The sequence below is a fragment of the Bactrocera neohumeralis genome, unplaced genomic scaffold, assembly GCF_024586455.1.
Source record: "Bactrocera neohumeralis isolate Rockhampton unplaced genomic scaffold, APGP_CSIRO_Bneo_wtdbg2-racon-allhic-juicebox.fasta_v2 ctg872, whole genome shotgun sequence".
NCBI classification, from domain to species: Eukaryota; Metazoa; Arthropoda; class Insecta; order Diptera; family Tephritidae; genus Bactrocera; species Bactrocera neohumeralis.
Genome location: NW_026094761.1, coordinates 3,019 through 8,646, shown reverse-complemented (window position 1 = coordinate 8,646; position 5,628 = coordinate 3,019). Strand labels below are relative to the sequence as shown.

At 30.9% G+C, this 5,628-nt stretch overlaps 1 long non-coding RNA gene across 1 annotated transcript; it reads right to left on the bottom strand.

The window, feature by feature from the left end:
- Positions 1 to 464: 464 nt before the first annotated feature.
- On the bottom strand, positions 465 to 3,872 carry LOC126767583 (uncharacterized). Its single transcript, XR_007669122.1, has 2 exons — positions 2,988 to 3,872; positions 465 to 2,846 (listed from the first exon to the last, which is right to left on the bottom strand). It is a non-coding gene; the product is annotated as an uncharacterized LOC126767583 (long non-coding RNA).
- Between the last annotated feature and the right edge of the window lie 1,756 nt (positions 3,873 to 5,628).

The window sequence follows — 5,628 nt, the reverse complement described above, 5'->3', positions numbered from 1 at the left end:
GGTAAACCTGTGTTGTGAGAGAGCAATCAGCTAACTCGTTTCTACGGCAAAACTCCAAATATCGTAGAAATCTACGGCATACTACGGTAAAGCGGAAGGTAGAAGCGGTGTTGGCTGATCATTTACATTGTACTCTCATAAGATAGATCGTATCAGCTGATACGGGCAACGGGTTTACGTTGTCGCTGATCCAGCTATGAGATTTGTAATGCTACCTAAGTATATGTACATTTTATTTAGGTTTGATAAGTCATACATAGTATTTATATACATACGTAAATATATACAAATTTGCTTTGGTCATTAAAAGTTTCGAAGTCATGTTAAAAGACCAAGCGGCCGCACATTTGCCCATATACATATAATTATGTAAGCATGTAAACAAATATAAAAGAATCATACGCAATTTGTTTGTAAATTTGTCTATATACAACATATGTATGTAAATTAATATTCAACTCGAGTTCTGGTGGGCAACTACGGGCAACTGCCCATGAGCAACTCCCATGGGCAACTCCGTGGTTTCTTTATTTCGTTTCTTCTTAAATACAATATTTTCCTTAAGCCTAGATACAAATAGTAATCTTACATTCTAAGAAGTATATCTACAATCCACTTAAGATAGACCATATGTTATAAATGGAAAGGTTCATCTTACAATTAATGAATTACATCTTAGGACCACTTAAGGCGGACCGTATTAGCAAAGTACAATGTTTCAATACGGACCATATGGGTCGTAAGTGTCATGTTACATATTTATGACAAATGAATGATATGTTCATGTAATATGAACTGGTGGACTTAACTCCCCCGCCTCTAAATTGAAGCGTCCCGATTCAAAGAGATATGTACAATATATGTACTATACTGAGGCCATAGACTAATTTATCATTTTGAACAGTACCATTTTGAAATCTTAATTTATATTAACAATTTATTTAAATTTGGCTCTTAAATATATATTCGATGCATTTTATATTATCTTCGACTTCTAATTATTCTTTGATGGAAGTCTTTTTATATGTGACATCATTTAGACAAAAATTTCTTTTTCTTGTATATTAAAGGTAAAAGATTTAAGATTTGATATTATCTTTATGAATTATTCTGTTTCTGTTTTGTATTTTAACTGTATTTCCTAAATCTTCTAATACTACTTGTTTTTGGTATTTGGGGTTTAATTTATTTCCTTCCCCATATTACTTTTTCATACATTATTTCTTAGGGGTGAAATGAGAAGCTTGTATTATTGCCTGAATACAATTGAAATTATTTACTATTAAAATGTTGTGAGCATTTGCTTCATTTATTTTTCTATCCGTAGTATCATTTTTTATTTTATATTTGCATGATAAACATTTTTCAATTATTTTCCGTGCATTATCTTTGACGGGTGCCTCAGGATTTTTTTGTCCCAAGGGGTTTAGGGGTTTTTATATTTAAATTGTTGAGAACATTTATTTTCTCCGTTTTATTATCCCCATAAATCAATTTTCTGTTTGGAATATCAATTGTCTCTCCGATTTTATTTAGGAAATTAATTTCAATCAAATTAAAAATTCTGAAGTTTTGCCCAGTTTTTGTATCGGTTTTAATAACTTACGGAAAATCGGAGTTTACCCTTAAAAAATGGTTCTCACCAATATTATTGATTCTTTCAATTTTTGGTTGAGGTTGTGTGCTTATTTGTGCACTTTCAATTGACCTTTTTGGTATATTTGTTGGTTGATAATTGGTCTGCTAATTATACCTTTTACTCCTAACATGTGGTTGGTTTCTTTGCACAGGGCTGTGTTTATTTATTAGTTGATTCTGGGTGATTGGAACACATTTGGTAGGAATTATTATCCGTTTGAGGGTACCTTAAGTTATTCCGAAAAATCGGATATCTTCGGCTAACTTGAGGATGGTTTCGTGAACCAAATTGCAAAGCAAATTGTGATCGTATTTGATTTGAAAGAAGTTCTTGTGCTTTATCAAGAGCATTTGGCAAATCGGTAGGTGTTAATGTAAATAGCATTTGGTTTTGGGGGTAATTTAAAAACCTGTTATAAAAGTTCTTAACACGATTTCTCGATCTTGATATTTAATTGTTTTGTAATATCTGAATTGGTGCTGTGCGTCATTATAGTGTTATTTATTAGTAATGTCAATTTCTGATAGACTTCCATTATAATAATCAATTCAGTAAAATTATTTACTGCCATTTTGAAAATCGTAAAATTATTTTGTTCGCTTTAAAAATTTTTTATTTCTTGATATTGAACTATCGCCTCTTTTCTATAATCCTTATTTTTCGGTTTTGTTTTTTTTTTTATATATTTGTGAGTTTCATGAAATAGCATATATAGCAATACTCACAAAAATATGGTTAAATTTCTTTTTTATTTATATATGTTTAATAGATGTATAAGAATTTATTTTGTTTTATTTTTTCTTAAGTAAGGGCGCTTGTGAGTGTCATGATTATTGGTTTTGCAATACTCACAGTGAAACAATTTTTCATACTTAATATTAGTGGGATTATTTCCCATTTAATTAATAAATATAGGATTTACTTACAACTAACTTTATGTTGTTGTTGCTACTGCTGCTGTTGTTACTGTTGCTGTTGCTACTGTTGCTGTTAGTTCTTGCTTTTGCTGCTACGGTGTTGCTCTTGTTGCCTTTGCTGCTGCTGTTGTTTTGAAAACTAGTTGCTTTTTTCTTTTATGTTTGGTCGCTGCTTTATTGCTTTTGGTGCGGAGTTTTCATTGGCACTGTTTATTTTGTTGTTTTTAAAGAACTCTGTGCTATAAATATTTTTGAAATTATATTTATTTTTGTGATTTAAGTCACTCTTTCTGTTTTTATAATTTTGTATTTTGTTGATTAATTACGTTTTAATTAATTATTTTAATTATTAATTTTTAAATCAATTATTTAAACAAATTTTTTAAATTTCTTGTTTTTATTATTGTCACTTCGTTGCTATTCTCACTCACTTTGTTTCAGTTTTTGTCAGGTTGTTAACACACTTATAGTTATTTCTTTGGAATTTGATTTTTATGCTTTTGCATAAAATAACAATGTTACTTTTGTAATAGCATTTCTTTTTTTGCGAATTCGCGATACTTGTTTGCCTTAGGGTTTGTGTACAAAATTTTTCTTTTATGTGGTAATGTTTTTTGTTTGTTTTATACTTTTCTCAGTTTTTACTTATACTTGTTTTAATTCCCACTCAAACTTCAGTATGCTATTTCGCACAGGGTTTTACATACAGGGGTCGAATCGTTACATCCGTGAACGTATCACTCGTCACGTAAGAGCCTGTATTTCGTATTATGACATACGTGATCGTAACGCTTCCATCGTAATCTGGCATGATGACATACGTGAACGAGTATATAAACGTATCCGTTCGTTTGAATCGTCATTCGAACGCAAATTACCAATCGTAATAGACAAATTTATGGAAATGTGAGCAAATATTTTTTAAATTTTATGTTTTTTATAATTTTTAGTAATAAAGAACATAAATAAGAAACCAATGAATGGAATATCTCCTTACAAAAAAAATATTTATATGAACAAAATTTTTGTATTTTAGTTGACATTACCAAAAAATTATTTACAAGGTAACGGACATATACATACATTTTTGAATTAAATTTATTAAAGAATATTTTATTTGGTTTCTTATCGTTGTTCGATTGCGGTGAGACGGGTCGCTTCCCATGTCCATTTCTTTTGTGTGTTAAGAATCGCAATTTTAAGGGTCGTAACCTATTGTATATTTTATGCAGATGTTATGCAATGCCTCACAAACGATAACAAATCTTAAACTTTTGTGGGGTGATATATTCCTATGGCAAGATCCTAAAAATATCCACCGTTAGTTGGATCCATTTTGATATTTAATTAGCTTTGGTTAGTTAATTCAAAATTTCCCAACAGTTTTGACAGTTCCACATCTATTGTGACCTAAAAATACGATCCAAAGCAAAGTGGAATTTAAAAAGTATTGTGAATTGAAAATACATTACGATCCGTTCGCTATCGTATGCCATAATGCCAATCGCCGCATTCGATTGACGTATCACGTAAGTTTCTTTCGTATGTTTGCCGATCCGTGCACGGATGTAACGATTCGACTACAAAGTTTTTGTTTTTGTTTGGTCCGCGGGAGAATTAGTTGAATCTCGTGGCAGGATCGCCAATTAATTTTCAAGCCGAGTTCTGGTGGGCAACTACGGGCAACTGCCCGTGAGCAACTCCATGGTTTTCTTTATTTCGTTTCTTCTTAAATACAATATTTTTTTTAAGCCTGGATACAAATATTAATCTTACATTCTAAGATGTAGATATACTCCACTTAAGATAGACCATATGTTATAAGTGGAAAGGTTCATCTTACAATTAATGAACTACATCTTAGGACCACTTAAGGCGGACCGTATTAGCAAAGTACAATGTTTCAATACGGACCATATGGGTCGTAAGTGTCATGTTACATATTTATGACAAATAAAATATATGTTCATGTAATATGAACTGGTGGTATTAACGAATATGTATGTATGTAAATATGTACACTCAATGCCTTTACACCAGTGGTCGGCAAGTGCCGAGTGCACGCATACAAAAATGTTCTTGCTTGGGTATGTGGCAAAAATAATCATTGCCGCTGTCAAATTGTACACCCAAAAAATTTTGCGCGCAAATAATATATATTTTTTTGAAAATTTCACAGAACACTTTAAAAATAACTGAGAACTATTAGATATTACAAAATAAAAAATATCAGAACTGCTTTTCGAAAATTTGAAAAATCATTCCCTTGTAAGGGGTAGAAGTCTGAAAAAATGTTAAACGTATTTTGAATAATATTGGAATTGTGTCGAACAAATGTAGCATTGCGACTTTTTTAAATAATTTTCAAAGAAAAACAACATCAATTCCCAAGAATTGTCAAACATATTTTTGCAGTGTATTTGTATTAAACAAGCGCGCATAATGTTGCTTTAACAAAAGTCAAGCAGAGACCAGGAATAAAGGGTTGTTAAACTTATTCCAGTGTGAGAGCGCCTCAAAATTAGCGTTTTTTATAACATTTTCCATTATGGCCAGATTGAACAAAATTACAATTTTTGGGCATTTAAATTCAAACACCCAACATTTAGTATGAATAAAAATTACTATATAGCGGTTATTTATTATATAGAGAAAATATTTAAATCTTTTTAAAGAATATTATAACAACTGACTTTTGTCCTTTCAATGCCCAATAATTGGATTTAAGCTTGTTAGCTCTCAATCATTAAACGTTTTTAATCATTTTCCATTGAAAATAAAACTATGATGCTTCAAAAAACGTTTCATCAAATATCTTTCAATTTTACAAATTTATTTAATTTTCATTTTTATAAGTGGTCTTGATTTAATTTCCGTTTACATTTTTTTGGTAAAATAATCTGGCCATCGCTCGTTTCCAATCGCTAAACGTCAAAACCTCCTGAACCCGATCAACTGTCAAAGTTTAGGTGGTTTTGACGTTTAGCAATTGCTCTCTCACTTCCAGTGAGAGAGGAGTTAAACATCTCTTTATCTTTGCAGAGACTAGCTGCTTTGTGTATACAAATCTCT